The following is a 17,036-nucleotide window of genomic DNA, read 5'->3' as shown; positions in this document are numbered from 1 at the left end:
TGAATTACAAAATTGCTGTAAAATGGAAGATTTCCCCACCAGAAAGGCCCCTTAAGGGAAATCTTACTAAGTGCAGCACCATATACCCCATTGTCTTAATCTGGTGAGGCATAATGAGAGCAATTGAATAAAACTTGCAGAAGATAATTTGTGGGTTTATTTAATTCTTCCTTGAAAGACTGTGGCCGAAACTGAATTCAAAGGTAGCAGCACTTTACTTTGGGTGAGGCAAATTCAGACAAAGTGTATAAAGAGATCTAGAGCAAAGAATGGTTGGGAAGAAAAAGGGGTCTCAACCCTTTCAGAATGTAAGGAGAGTCTGCTGGGTCAGCTCAATGACTCATCTAGTGCAGCATCTTAGTCTCTCAATGCCTGACTAGATTCCTATGGGAAGTCTGAAAGCAGGACCTGAACTCCCCTCCCTCTGCTTTGCCACCAGTTTTCTCTCTCTCTTGGCAGGGGTTATTTTAGCTCAGGTGTAGCCAGGCTGGTGCCATCCAGATGTTTAAATCAAATGCCCATAATCCCTGACTAGTGGCTATACTGACTTGGGCTGATGGGAATCCCAACAACTGAAAGAGAAAAATAGGTGCGGTCAAGAAATTTAAAGGATTAGTTTCCTTCCCCCCTCCCACCAAATAATAATAATAATAATAATAATAATATAATAATAATAATAATAATAATAATAATAATAATAATAATAATAATAAATTTTATTTATATCCCGCCCTCCCCAGCTAAGCCGGGCTCAGGGCGGCTAACAACAATCAAATAAACAGTCAAATAATAACACATTCTAAAAATATTTCATTATAAAAATTAGTTAAAATCAAATTGATGGCAACCGATTAAACAAAATTCTGCGCAGGTTGCCAGAGGAGGGAGTCAAGCTGCGCCCTGACCAAAGGCCTGGCGGAACAACTCTGTCTTGCAGGCCTTGCGGAAAGATGTCAAGTCCCGCAGGGCCCTAGTCTCTTGTGACAGAGCATTCCACCAGGTTGGAGCCGCAGCCGAGAAGGCCCTGGCTCTAGTTGAGGCCAGCCTAACCTCTCTGAGGCCTGGGACCTTGAGGATGTTATTATTTGCAGACCGTAGGTTTCTCTGTGGGGCATACCAGGAGAGGCGGTCCCGTAGGTACGAGGGTCCTAGGCCGTATAGGGCTTTAAAGGTTAAAATGTTTAAAGGTTACAAATGTTTTGTAATCCTGCATGCACGTGTGCACATGTAGTGTTCTCTAAAACTCATTGATGGCATAGTTTTTACACCCTGATATGCCATTATCACTTGCAGTTTTAGTCCTACCAAATGCTGGTCCTTTCTACCCTAATAAAACTGAGAAACTCTTTCGACAGACTAAATGGAAAGAGTTTGCCTTGGTTGTCTGTAATTTGCCTCTCCTTTTTAAGTGTTCCCCAGAACCACCGCTCATACATACATAAATACATACCTAATTGAAATGGTAAAGGTAAAGGACCCCTGGACAGTTAAGTCCAGTCAAAGGCGACTATGGAGTTGCGGTGCTCGTCTCACTTTCAGGCTGAGGGAGCTGGCGTTTGTGCACAGACAGCTTTCCAGGTCATGTGGCCAGCATGAATAAACCGCTACTGGCACAGGGAGGACCGTGACGAGTGCCAGAGTGAGCGGAAATGGTGTTTACCTTCCTGCCATAGCGGTACCTATTTATCTACTTGCACAGGCACGCTTTCGCACTGCTAGGTAGGCAGGACCTGGGACAGAGCAACAGGAGCTCACTCCATTGTGCAGATTTGAACTGCCAACCTGATCGGCAAGCCCAAGAGGTTCAGTGGTTTAGACCACAGAGCCACCTGCATCTCTTGTCTAATTGAAATATTGAACTCTTGACTGGTGGTGATTGATCTTTGATGGTAAAGTAGATTTGACGTCAGTACATCTGTGTGCTTGAACCCATATCAGTGCCAACTGCATAAAAACAGGGTCTGTAAAGGTAAGGAATGTTCTCTCCCTTGCCCTCCCACCCAAACTCCTTTTTTACAAATTGCTAGGAAGTAAGTTGTGGGAGAAAGAAGACTTGAGTTGGCCCCTCTTTCCCTAAAACTGACTAGTGAGAGTAGATCTGAATTCAAGCACCTAAATCTGTGCAGAGCTCAAGCATTGTGTCTTTTTGAGATAGATTTCATGAGTGTGCAGTACAGAAATGAATAATAACAAAAGTGTCCTAGCAACAATTAATAATAGGGAAGGGCCTGTAGATCAGCAGTAGAGCCAGTTCTTTGAATATAGAAAGGTCCGGGCTCAATCCCTGGCATTTCGAGATAGGGATGGGGAATTCTCTGCTGTAGCCCTGGACAGCCTCTGCCTATCAATGCAAATAATTGACACAGTAAAGCAGCTTCCCATGTTTCCAGAAATACTGTTAACTAAAACACATCTGAAACTGCATCGAAGCTGTTTAGTTGAATACTCAATATGCAGACACAGATCTGTATGTTCAGTTAGATTCCCATGTCAGGAAACTAAGTGTGAGAATTTTGCTGTTGTTGTTGTTTTGAGCAGGCACCAAAATGTGCATCAGTTCAGATAAGCAGAAAGACGAAATACTGAATGTGTTGGCTTACTAGCCTTGTGACTAATCCACCATTCTAAGGTTTAGTAAGAATAAGAAATGCCATGTTTTGGAATGGAAACAATAAAATAGCTTAGAAGAATTCTTCACCCTGGCACTAGATGGAGTTGTGCCATAGATCAATAAAGCACTTCTTCAATTATTCTTTTTTAAATATATATAATTTCAAGATGACAGCTTCTTAAAGGTTTATAGCCCCCAGGAGAATTTACTACTAAGTCATGTACTGATGTAATGAAACCTAATATATGCTGTGTAAAATGAATTATGAGATACTATTTAGTTTCAGGATTTTATTACTTCAATCATTTGTAGCTGTATTTCCTTTTATATTATTGCTCAATCTTTAAACAGACCAGATGACTGTATAAAGAACACCTAATAAAATCTGGAGATGTTAAAACACAAATGTTAAATGTTCTAACATGCTTGCTGTATTATTATTTTTTTAAAATGCTAGCTTTCCAATCACAGTGTTGGATATTTGGGAAATATAAGAAAAAAAGCTCTATGTAGATAGAAATCATGGGCTGCTGCCAGTCAGTGTAGACAATATTGGACTAAATGGACTAGTGATATAACTCAGTATAATAAGGCAGCTTTCTATGTTCCTGAAGTGCTCCTTTGCTGTCGGGCTGACAAGAGGTGGTTTGGGATTGTGAGAATTGGTTTGCACTGTGCCTGATGGTACTAGCAATAGCAGATACAGAATTTTTAGGGGAAGGACCAACAGCTCCATGTTACTCTATATGCTCTGCAGACAGATTTAGAGGACCTGGAATGGCCAGCCAAACTAGATATCAGGTACTGGGGCTGGGGATAACTCTTTCCTGAGATGGTAGAGAACCAGTGTCATAAAATGAGGAACCTGTGGGCTTCCAGGACTGGAATTACAACTCCATCCAAAACCATTGGCCCATGGTAGCTGGAGTTACTAGGAACTGGTATTTTTTAGCTGCTCTGGAAGCCTTTTTCTGTTTTTCTGAAAAACAGTGAGGGTAAAAAAAAAATTAAATTAACTATTGACCAGCTTTATCCTTGCACAGACCTGGGTTTTATTACTTTGCTCACTTGTAGCTGTATTTCCTTGTGTGTTATTTCTCAGTCAATTTTATCTGTTTAACATCAATACAAGCAAAATGATGGTTTTGTGTTTCAAAGGCTGGCCCTTTCCAAACTTTTGCTGCAGTAGAGTAGGTGATTGGGTTTTGGACAGTGTCCCAGCCAAACACTACTGAGCTTTCTCGTCAGTTAGAATCCAACACGGAATAATGACTGCAGGGTGTATTTTTATCACTGAATTTTGCCAATGGACCTGCCTAAAGGAAGCAGTAACTTGAAACACTTTTTCTAGAGCCAAGACCTACAGAGGTAAAGTGGAATTTAATCTGATATTCGCTTTCTTGGAACGTATTCTTTGCTCATGTTGTTTTATAGATACTGGATTAGGTTCCTCTCTCAGAACAGAATTTGGCCCTCTCGATTATCATTACAATGGAAATTGTTTGCCCACCCTGAAAACAAACAGAGCTTGCAGAGATCAGGGCAATGCCGCAAATGCAAGTATTGTTGCTTGGCGCTTGTTCTAGTCATTGTGGCTAGAGTTAATTTCGCATACTTACAGGGAAGGGAGACTTTGGCATATCACATTAGCATCTCTGTTATGGTTTAATGGCATTTCTCATTACTTGTTGTGCCCCTCTTTATTCATAGTGATTTATGGCTCTTAAATGAATGGTACCGGTAATTCTAATTTTGATATCATCTTGCTCCATCCTGAAGTCTTGAGATGATGATCTAGCACTATATGAGTGAAATTCTATCAATAATGACTATGTAATCTGCCAGAGTATGCTGCAGACAAGCACATTGTTGAACAATACCAGCATGTGTATAACCCCAACTGCCAAATACCTATTTTTGCTTTTAAAGTATGCTTTGCTTCTGGAAAAGGAAAGGTCATAGATCTATTCAGGCCTCTATGGTGGCGATAGGGATGCAGGGAGAAATTTGATTATATTTGCATTTAAAGACCTGACCTAATCCACACCTTTTGAAACAATATGTGAACTGAAAAACAACCACCCTTTGACATTAGCACTCCTGATTTTTGCAACACTGTTCTCCAAACAAGTAGTAATATGTAGAGAATGCATATACTAGCCTAAGTTTGTATTTCAAATGCATATATTAGTGAAAATAACACTTTAAAATGCCTTATATAAGGGAAAATCACTTTGCAAAAATGTGTCTATCAGGGAAAATTGCTTTGCAATAATGTGCTTGTGGCAAAGATTTTCTTTTTGAATCTTTAATTCAAATCCATTTCAGGATTTGTTTTAGATGTGGAGAATGCTACATGCTTTTTAAAAGCAAAATCCTTGCACTGGATCCCTTCACCACTACACCAAATACTCTTGAATTAAATTTTCCGGACAGGGGGTTAGCTAATTGCTTGGCCTTTTCCTATCAGTTGAGGAAATGACCCCTCCAACTTATTTTGGCCACTTCCCTACATTTTTATGTATGTTACACTTGCCAAATCCTTTGGCTGAAGAAGAGTGGCTCCCCTCCTCCCCCCCCAAAAAAAATTAATAATAATCTGTAGCTCTTTAAATGCTTGGGAAACAAATCAGGGTCTCTCTTTACGGCTTCCTTTTCACTGTGTGGTGATAACATTTTTACCAGCATACAGCTCTGTACCTACAAAACAAACTGCGGGGCAAGTATTAAAATCCTGTTTATGGAGCCAAGTATATCCCTTCTGCAAGGGAGCCCCTTCCCCTTTAATAGCACTCAAAGCTTGAGATCCGAAGATGGTTTATTCATCTATGGGGTGGGGAATCAGCCTGTGGCCTTCCGAGTGTCTCTGGACACTCGCACCCATGAATCCCAGCCAAGGTGGCCAGTGGTCAGGGATGGTAAGAAATGGGAAACATGACAGGCCTAATCTCTTTGGAAGAGGCAGCCACACCTGTAGTTTCCATCTGATTCTGGAGGAATATTTAGAAACTTAAGAAACTTTTCATCAATAATAATAATAATAATAATAATAATAATAATAATAATGGCTTTAAATATTTCCTGCACAGAAACTCCTGGGTGGATATGCCTGAAATTTGGTGGGCTTAATCCACTCTGGAGAAGCACCTTTGCTTGCAGCTTTCATCCTCTTAGGTGAAAGGGGGCGAAATATAAAAGGTGCATGGGGATTTGCTATTGTAGTCAACAGGCATGAAACAAGAGCTTTGGGTTTAGCACATCACACTTGGCCCCAAATAATGAATGGGACCGAAATGACAACAAGCAGGTCTGAAACAGATTGGGCTGCTTCCAAACACAATAGACACAAATGCAAGGCGAATCTTGTAGCCGTTGCACCCGTAGAGGTTTTTTCCCCCCTGCTGTCCACAGGGTGGTGCTATGAACCCACCAGTCTCAAATCATATCCTTCCTCTGTACAGAGACCTACTGTGTACTGCATAATAAAAAGGGAGAAAATAGTACATCCAGATGTGACACACTTTGCACACTGTTGATCAGCGTTGGGAACCAGCAGTTGAACAGACCTGTGCAACAGGGCTCCCCGTCAAATAAATACTTAAAAAAAAAGACCTGTAAAGTAAAAGTGAATCGCTATGTTTGTGTTAACATGGGACACAACTTCAAGGGCCTTGTAACGCAAAACGAGCACCGAGGTGGGGAAAGCAAAATGCTGCTCTTAGCTTTAGCTTGATTGTTGTGTTTCAGCTCAATGCAACTCTGCAAGTGTGGCTCTCCGTATTGGACCATAACCACCAGTAGTGCAAGTGCTGCTGCCGCCTTCTCCAAGCTACGTGTCTGCTAGGCAATCAGACATGGGGATGGCAATGAGGGTTAGTGGTTGCAGCAGCCTCCTCCGCAACTGGCAACCTCTTACCTTTCCTTGTGTGTCCTCAGTGTCCACGGTGCAGGTCCCCTGCTAAGCACTTCCATATTGTGTAGTGCTCAAGGCTGGCAGCTGGTGGTGGCAGCTGTCAGGAGCGAGCCAGCAATAAATCACATGGAGTTAAGTGAACTCTTTATTAGAATAAACCAGGTCTGCTCAGGAGAGCTAGGCCTAATGAGCACAGCAACTCTCCTCGGTAAGTCTTGCCCCTATGAGGCAGTCATGGAGACTGAAGGATCCTGCTGCAACCACAGCAGCCTAAGTCTCCTCTCCCAGGTCCTTCCCAAGCAAGCTGAGACTTCGCTGGTGCACCTGCTTCATACCTCTACTCAACTTGGAAGACCAGGCATCAGCCTGACTCTTGCCTCCCTTCTCTCCTGATTCTAGACTTCTCTCTGCCACAGACTCTCCCTGCTCACTAAACCCTGGCACCTCCTCCTCCTCCCAATCTTCTCCCTCTGACCGCTCATCGTCAGCCCACCCTGCATTCTGAGCCTCCCACCACTGCTCTGTGTCCAGGAAGGCAATGGCAGAAGCCTTGGTGTTCCTCCACAGGGACCTGCATGCCAGGACCTGATAGTGCTCTGGGGCAAATTTAGGGGGTGCTTGTGAGTGCTGCCAGCCCTCATCATGTGAATGGAAATGTTAATTGGCCTTTCTTTGGGGATTCCTGGCATGACCTTTGAAATATACTCGGAGTCCTGTAGTGATTTCATGCTCTTTATTGCAGCTTGTAAAACAGTGATTGAATCGCCCCCCCAAACCTCAGGTTTTTATATACATTATTTATACAATGAGTCCCGTCTGATTGGATGATTCTGCTTCCCTCCTGGAGTCTGATTGGTCTTTTCCTGCAGGCCAATCAGTTGTTGCATTCTACCAGCCTAATAGGCTGATTAACTTCCTCCTGGAGCCTGATTGATCTTTTCCTGTAAGCCCATCAGTTGTTGCATTCTAAGATCCTACTTGCCTATTGTTCTAGGATCCACGCTTAGTACATAACAACCTTACTGCTAGGCTCTGTGGCAGCTGCTGTGTGCAAGTGGTTTCTGGACCTCCAACATGCACCTGCTGCTGCTTTCATGTTGTGGAAAGAAACTTCAGAGAGATGTCTCATCACAAAGGTCTCATTTGCTTCCCATCTCTGGTGGGCGGTCCTTGTTTGAGAACTGCTGAGAGTGCCTAGAGTTTGTTGGCTGTGTCCTTCTAGTGTAAAGTACTTTTTACCAGGTAACCCTGTACCCCTCTCCCAAGCACACAGTCCTTTTGCACTTTTGAGGCAGCCTGCTGTGCCACCGGATGCAAGATGTGAGGTGAGCTGCCGTGTGATTGGCCAGGGTTCAAGCCAGATCTCAAGCGAGCAGGAGGGGTGGCACAAGAAGGCGAGCCTTTCTGAGGATTAGGAACCTTCCCCTCCCCTCCCCTCCCCATTGACTTCCATTCTGTGGTTGGACTTTCACCATCCTTTTTGCCAGCGTTAAGTTCTGCCATGTTGCCAGACCATGAGCCTGAGCTGATGTCAGGCTTCGGGGAATGGGCTTCCTCCCCCCATGGTAGTAGATAAGAGATCAAACGAAAGGAACGCCTTACCAGTTAGAATCTTTAATAACCACAGCAAGAGAACAAAGAACACATCTCCTAGAAATGGTGGTGCTCCCAATTAAAGGACACTCCCCTCTCCGTCCCTATTAGTCTACGTCACTCCTACGTCTAGTAATCTGAGCTTGTACCTGCTGTGCTTTCTGCTCTGACACTTTCTGAGCACTCCATGACTTTGGAGAAGGGGGGTGAATGCTATCCAGAGACAGTGAATCTGTTAACTCTCTCTTCTAGTGTTTCTTCTGCTGGCTGTTCTCCATCCAGTATTTCCCAGCTTCTGCCTTCTGAACTATGCCCCTCTGCAAACCACTGTTCCAAATCTATGCTGTCCTCCTGCTCCTGGGAAGATTCAGGATCAGGATCAGGGGGAGGGGTGGCTCCCACCATTCTTCCTCAGTGCAGTCTTCCTCAGCATGGTCCCTGACATCTGAACAGAGTTAAGATTCACCATAAGTCCTCACTGCCTGCTCCAGCCTGCACCACTCCCCTGGAATGCTCCTTATTCAGCATCAAATTTGTTGGGCTCAGCCCAGTTGCAATGGGGGAGTTAAGCCAGCATATCACTGGCTGAGGCAGGCTTGGGGGCCTATGCTGGCATAGCTGGCAACCAGATGGCTGAGCCAAAGAGCCAATAGATCCTAACTCATCCAGGTGGATGTAGGGTTAGGACTGTGCCTTTAGATGCCTTTACAAGAATCATGAGGTCTAGTGACCTAAGTGACATAATTTTGTCATGCACTCCACCTGTTTGAAAATGACTAATATGAAGACTCATGAACAACTATAATGCACTTGTTCTACTGGAGCCACAAGTTAGTCTATAGTTCCATCGGCCAGTGTATACTTTGTCTCCCACTGTCTATGGGATGCAATCCACATACATTTTAAAAAATGAATATTTGTCCTATGTGTCCATGTGGTATGTTCTCTGCATGTAACCCATAACGCTGCTTCTTCATGAAGCCCTGCCACCACACATGGCCTTTAGTGTGGTGGCACCTGCGCTTTGGACTGTGCTCCTGGTGAACATAAAACAGACATGTACAGTCGTGCATTGATGCATTAAACTGATCTCCTACTGGTGACACATTTTCTACTTGTTTAATGAATGCAATTTTACTGTTGATTTTATGCTGTACACTGCCATACAACATTTTTCCCCTTAATGTTGGCAATATTGTGCAGAAATTTTTTAGCAAATAAAAATAAGGTAAATCTGTACATTGCAGATCTGTTTTCTATAATGTTGATAGCTTGATCTGGAGCCTGCCATTGTCACAGTGTTTGCTTGGAGAAGAGCCCTACCCTATGGTCATGAAAGAAGCATGTACTAATGAGACAATACTGCAGATCATTTTATTACGGCACTGGATTGAATCCTTATAACTCAGCTGTTTTTTTAAAAGGGTGGGGGAATGGAAATCCCAACAATAATACAATGGGAAATTAAATTGGCGGCTGTAGAAGAGTTTGAAACGTAATCATCTTATGCATGTTAGAGAGGACAAAAGAAAATGTCAATGTAATATGAATATAGTTGATAAGTTATTCCACTACTGGAATGGACATGATTCACTGAAGATAAACAACCAGGCTGAAACACTGACATATACAAACCAATTTGTTATATCAGGGTTGGGAAGCCTACAGCCCTCCACCAGCCAGCATGGCCAATGGCCCAGGATGATGGGAGTTGTAGTCCAGCAACACCTGGAGGACCAGAGATTCACCAGTATTGCTATATACTGTCTACTCAAAATTAAGTCCAGTTGAGTTCAAAGGGGCTTAATATCACATAAGTGGACTCCAACTCCCTCATCCTTGACCAATGGCCATGCATGCTGATGGTAGTGGCAGTCCAACAATCCCCATCCCTCATGAATGGGATTGCAGCCTGAGATGATGTTAAAGTAAGAGAGCAAGCCGACACACACGAAGCTGGCATAAAACATGGTTGGCATCTGTCTGTTTCGGGAAAGAATGGAGGAGTATGCCTTTGGGAGTGAAGGCAAACTTTTGGAAGGTCACAGTACCTGCTGTGGCTGCAGAAACTGATACAGGAGAGGCATGTTTTGTTGCAGCTGGGGCAGATGAAGGTGTCCGGTTGTGCTGCTGCAGATGCACCAGGGTGTTTCTTCTCTCTGTGCTCCTCCCAGCAGTCATTCCTCCTCTGGTCATTGCTATGGAAGCATGACCTGACTGTGCTACAGTCATCTGCAAGGGGTTCGCACCTGGTGGGCAGTATTAGAAACCAAGATATGAAAGCTAGAAGCTAAATGACACCTTAAACCTAAGTTATGGAATGTTTATTTATAACAAGAATACGAAGCTGAAAATGAATGAACTGCAGCTAAAATATTACAGTATGTTCATTTTTCACATGGTCTAGTCCTTCCCCTGCCCACCCCCTAATATTCTTAATAGCATCTCTTCTCCAGCCTTCGGAGAGTAGCTGGAAGTGTAGAGGCAGAAAAAGGTTCTCCTTTCCTTCCACTCCCCAGTTTTAATTTGAAAATTTAGGTGCAGTACTGCGCTTGCGCTAATGAAATTCCCTGTCGCAAAATGCACCTAGAACAATGGGAGTTTCGAACACTGCCAACGGGGTTGATGTTGCCAGACATTTGCAGACACCTTTGTAGCGTTCAGTTGGTCTGCCATCAGGCCTGGTGTCTGAAGCCAGCTCCTCTTAGAGCACTGGCATAAAGCGAGTTGGTGTGCATTAAGCTGGCATAAAGTCACACCAGATCCAAATCCCATTCAGCAGTTGGGCTGCTGCTGCTCTGCCTAAGCGTAGCAGAGGGAAAGCGAAATACAGTAATGTTCTGTGCAGGGTTGCCAGATCACATGACTGATCTGAATGGGCTTAATCCCGCCCCCACAACATCTACACCCCGCCCCTTTTCTGGAACTAACGCTGGCCTCAGCTGAGATGGGATGAACAAGTTAAAGGTAAAGGTACCACCTGACCATTAGGTCCAGTTGCAGACGACTCTGGGGTTGTGGAGCTCATCTCGCTTTATTGGCTGAGGGAGCCAGCGTACAGCTTCCGGGTCATGTGGCCAGCATGACTAAGCCCCTTCTGGCAAACAAGAGCAGTGCACGGAAACGCCGTTTACCTTCCTGCCAGAGCGGTACCTATTTATCTACTTGCACTCTGACGTGCTTTCGAACTGCTAGGTTGGCAGGAGCAGGGACCGAGCAACGGGAGCTCACCCAGTTGCAGGGATTCGAACCACGACCTTGTGATCAGCAAGCCCTAGGCTCAGTGGTTTAACCCACAGTGTCACCCAAGTTACACTGCCATTATCTTCAGCTGAGCCAAGATTTGCCACCAGCAGAGCCCAGCTAACCTGAAGCTCTGCCGCATCCGAAACTGCTCACCCCAGCGACTCTTGCTCCAGAATTGGCCCCTCGGAGTCTAATTATGTCTTCATATTGTTAAAAGCAGGGCTTTTTTCAGCTGGAACTCCATTCCGGCACCTCTCAAGTAGGCGTCATTGCCATTCTAAGAGAGGGAGGGAGGTGTTCATGGTGAGTTCCAGCACCTCTTTTTCTAGATAAAATAGCACTGGTTAAAAGCATGGATTTTATCCATTTTAACAGACCTTTTTGTCATGTTGATAATGACTAACAACTAAAATAAATAAAGAATCAAAGACACATACGTAGATGAGTCATCTACTTCAGCAGCATGGCAAAAACAAACGAAGGACTGACTGTATATTTTCGCCCCTTTTGCCGCAGATGTACACAACAGCCTTGCCACCGACTGAAGCCTCCAGAACGGTTTGACTTTCTTCCTCTGGGCCCAGACATTGGGGTGATTGTGAGAACAGGCTCCGAAGTTAAGCTCTAAAAGACTTAGAGCCCCCAAGGAATCGAGAAGCACAGGCTCAGCAACGAATTCAGGAGAAGTGATTACACCATAATTTTAGAGATAATGCCTCATTTTGGGAATCGGCTGCAGGAGTGGGCGGCCTCTGGAGTTAGCTGAACAGCTGGGTAAATTACAAATGATAGTAAAACCAGGGGTTGAGTTTACATAGCTGGAGTCTCCAAGCAGAAATACAAATTATGACAAATTAATGGGAAGTGTGACATTCTCTGTACATGTAAATAAACACTGCAGCGGCGAACCTCTCTTGTTCCCCAAGTGCTAGTAAATAAAAGTATAAATGAGATCCCATGCAAAGTAAGCACATGCTTATAATTTTCCAGCATTGTTGATCCCCTGTGTGAAATTTCCTATTTTTATTGCTTCGGTGTTAAGGTTTTCGACAAAGCGGATAGCCATCTCTCACCCTGAAACCAATCAATAGGGCTATTCCTTGTATAAAATGACATTTCTATAGCAGATACAGGGAGAAGACACTGGGTTACATCCAATGCTGTGTTCCACTGATGCAACAGGAACCCCCTTTCCTCTCCTCAGTCTGCAAAGCCCCCCAAATATTCTCTGGAGAGACCCCGAACCCTCTGAAGCAGGGGCTTTAGGGGAAGGAGAGAAGGGGGATGTGTCATTGCAAAAACAGAAGTCTCCTATGCGAGTGGAACAGCAATGCCGGATTAACTCTGTAGAGGCCCTTAGGCAGGCAAAATCTCAGGGTGGGGGGCTTGCAAATTATCTCCTAATAAGTTTTTCATTCTACCAGCCAACAGTTTTAATAAACCAATTTTGATCCATTGTCGCGGGGCCCCAAGAGGCGTGGGGCCCAAAGGCCGGTGCCTACTCTGCCTATTTGGTAATCCAGCACAGGATACAACCTACTATCCCAAACCTTTGTCTCCATGTACACTCTGCTGGACTCCAGCTCCCATGAGCCCCAGCCACCATGGCCAATGGTCAGGGATCATGGGAGTTGTAGTCCAACAACCTCTGGAGAGCCACAGTTCAACATCCCTGCTCTGTGCCAATTACATTTCACTGAACTCGATGGGCAATGCAGGTGCAGAAGAATGGCTAGCTCCAAGTTCAAGTTCTTGTAGGCCCCCAAATGGTCGCTAAAGGGTGTATATTTGACTTCGGCTTAACTGATTTGTGGGCTGATCTAACCATCCTTTTTTAAAATGGCCTTTTAAGAGCTCTTCCTACTATTTAAAAACACCTGCAGTGAGACAAGAACAAAATCAGTTACTGTACGGTCAAATAAGAAAGTTTTCTTTCCCTCCCCTCTGGGAAGTAGGAACCGAAACAATGTAGTCTTGAGATCCAGTTCAGAAGTGATCCTGACTCGCTGGGTGGAGTTCAAGAACATTGTTAGTTCACATGGTAAATAACTCTGCCAGCTGAAATTCTTGTCACCGTTTCACTGTCCCTTGAGCTTTACATAACAATCCATTGAGTTAACTGAATGAAATAAATATGTGAAGGACAAATATTCGAGATTTTCTGCACTGAAACGTGTTCAAGGGAAGGGTGGTGGTAGGTGAGTGGTTTTTGGAGAACTGGATTTGAAAGAATGCGCCATTTCCCCCCATTTTCAGGTTTTTCAGGGATAAACTGTCAATACTTTACAGGACCGTAGTTTAAACTCTGTAAATAAATACATGTGACAAAATTGTGCAAATAGCGCACGGCAACATTTTCTCATTTTCTTCAGGGTCCCAGGGTGGGTTACAATCAATGTAAGATCTAGCAGGACAATACAACGTCCAGTGAAATGTTAACAACTGAAATATCCGTGGGCATAGCCAGGATTTGTGTTGTGGGGTGGGCAGGCCACCCATCTGTCACCATCCTCTCTCTGATTCTGTCTAGCAGATTCAAAATGAAATGTCTCAACAACAGTTGTTTTAAATTACTTTCTTTTGACCCCCTAAGTGCTCTGAAAAATCTGTCAAAATCTTTCTACAATTTCTACTTTTAGTTAAGTATTTTTATTTATTTACTGGCCCCCCGGTCTATGCTCATGGAAACATCAATTAAATTCCCAGAGTAATTTACTAACAAGTAAATTTACTAATTTTCTAACAGGTGCCTGGGACAGCGCGCATGCCCTGCAGCTGAGGGGCGGAGCGAGCTGCCCATGGTGGCAGGGCAAGCTGCCCATGGGGGCAGGGCGAGCCAAGGCAGCTGAGGCGGTGGGCAGACACAAGCCCTGCGCTTCTCGGAAAAGCAGTGCGGAGCTTGCAGGCAGTTCGCCCACTGCCTCCCCCTCATGAGAGACATGTGGCCCAGTGCCCCCTGCCTCACCTAGCTATGCCTCTGGATTAGGCAGATGCATGGAGGAGAGGGATGGCAAAGTCTACTAGCCATAAAGGCTGCGCTCTGCCTGCAAAGTTGGAGACAGCAATGCTTCTGGTTTCTGGAAATCACTCGAGAGGAGAGTGCTTCTGTAGTGGGCGCGGGAGTTATTTTTTCAAAAACACACATTTTTGCCATTTTGTCACACACACACACCCCCCTCAGTGATGACACCCGGGGCGGCCTGCACCCACCGCGCACCCCCTTCCTACGCCACTACTCAACACCAAGGAAATATAACAAGCAAATAGAAAGAGAACCCACACAGGTGACACTGACACAAAACCCCACACATACACTAAGGAGAAAAATAGAAGCATTGCCACTCCACCCCTCTTTCCCCCTCTTTTCTTCCCAACCGAATACTGCATGCAATACTAATGTCTTGCAACAAATGTACAGTGGTACCTCTGGTTACAAACTTAATTCATTCCGGAGGTCCATTCTTAACCTGAAACCGTTCTTAAGCTGAGGTACCACTTTAGCTAATGGGGCCTCCCGCTGCCACCACCGCACAATTTCTGTTCTCATCCTAAGGTAAAGTTCTTAACCCGAGGTACTACTTCCAGGTTAGCGGAGTCTGTAACCTGAGGTGTTTGTAACCCGAGGTACCACTGTAACGGATCTGTAGAAAACACAACTTGGGAAAAGAGACAATGCACATATTTTTGTAAACTAAGAAATCTTTAATAACAATTATTATTTTTTTTAAAAAATGCAGTATTTCATAGAAAAAACAGGATAGATGTGGATTGTGGCTAACCTTATAGGAAGATCGCTTCCCAAACCAGTGTTGGGAGTGCACTTGATGTCGAGTAAATGGGAGGGTGTCACAGCCCCAAATTCAGAGAAGCTCTGTTCTTTTGTTCTAAGTGACTTTTTCGCTTGCGATCACTGGTAGATCTGTGAGGTAGGTTAGATGCCAGGCAGATTTCCCTGGGGAGCACAGTTGGTCAAAGAAATAAAAAGCACTTGGGACACAGACCTGTTTAGAAAACCCAGGACAAAAGAAAAGTGTGGATGATCCTTGAGGATCAGTGACTGGCCCCAAGGTCACTCAGTGACCTTCATGGTCCCAGTCCAACACTCAAACCAGTACTTGTTGAAAACGTTGGCATTTGGAGTTAAAACACTCTGCAAACATTGAACTTAAATGCTGGATTCCTGTTGGAGGAGCACACTTTATCCTGGGTATAATCACACTGAGACTCTTGACTTTCGGAAAATAAGAAAGCTATGTTTGCTGCATGAAATACATGCTTGATTGACAGGAAAGATCTCAGTTCTCTCTACCTCAGGTGGTGATGCCCTGAGCTATGCTTGCTCTTGCATTTCAGCAGGAGACACACAAAAGGATGTCTCTTCTCCCAAGGTGATAATAAAAAGGAAGTAAGTAGGAAATGAAGGAAGGTCAGCACAGGTTAGGTCAGAAAGGACAGTCTAGGAAACACAGCAGTTTCTCTCTCTGTCTACATCAGCCTCCAGTGCAAGGGGAGTTTCAACCCAACAAAAAATTAATTAGATCATTACTTTATAACACTGTGGGGTGCTCTACAATGAATGATATTGGACCAGATAGGTGGTATATAAATTTATGATGATGATGATGATGATGATGATGATGTTGCATAAGCATTCTATATAGAGTTAAGAATCTATGCATGGCAACTGAGGAGTCATCCACTCAGTCCCAATCCATTTGAACCATTGTCTGTACTTTCTCAGCCTTGAGAACTAGAAACCTTCTCCTTTTTTCGGAAAGAAAATAAATTGGATTTTCTCCAAATGCTTAGTTCAGTATCCCCCACCAAATCTCAAGCTTTCAAGGTGTCATTGCAGAAGTTCACTATGCAGAAACAGCCTGGGACATGATAAAAGTGATTTTACTGAAATTACAGGCGGGCTGTTTCTAGAAAGTATCGTTTAGAGCTGACTTTGCTTTTTAAACTTTTGTTGGTCTACACCAAAGCCTTCAGGGATGAGAGTGGATAAAAATGTAAACAAGCTTTTAAAAAAACAACAACATGAAGCCCTGTCTTCTTCAGGGGAGATGGTTTCTCTCTGCCTAGTGAAAGGACAGTTGGTCAAGGCTGTGGTTAATGCACACACACACAGAGAGAGAAACACACACACACACGGATGCTCTGACCAAACTCATTATTTGTTCTTCTAAAAATCTATAAACCCAACACTGAGGGCAGGTTAGGCAAGCAGGCCCCACCAAACTAGGCACTGACAAGTGGTCAAAGGTTGGCCGACTGCACTGGTAGGGAATAGGGAGCAATGAAAATAGATAAGAACTATCTCCCTGCTCATAGCAGAGGAATGGCATTACTTCTGAACAACAGCCCAATTCCAACATTGTTCCCCAGTGACTAGAAAGCTGCCGTTTATCCTAGAGGAAGTATAGCTTCTTGTGGTAAAGGTAAAGGGACCCCTGACCATCAGGTCCAGTCCTGGCCGACTCTGGGGTTGCGACGCTCATCTTGTTTTACTGGCCGAGGGAGCCAGTGTACAGCTTCTGGGTCATGTGGCCAGCATGACTAAGCTGCTTCTGGCAAACCAGAGCAGTGCACAGAAACGCTGTTTACCTTCCTGCCAGAGCGGTACCTATTTATCTACTTGCACTTTGACGTGCTTTCGAACTGCTAGGTTGG

The sequence above is a fragment of the Podarcis bocagei genome, assembly GCF_964188305.1.
Source record: "Podarcis bocagei genome assembly, chromosome: 8".
Taxonomy (NCBI): domain Eukaryota; kingdom Metazoa; phylum Chordata; class Lepidosauria; order Squamata; family Lacertidae; genus Podarcis; species Podarcis bocagei.
Note: the sequence above shows the minus strand (reverse complement) of the source record.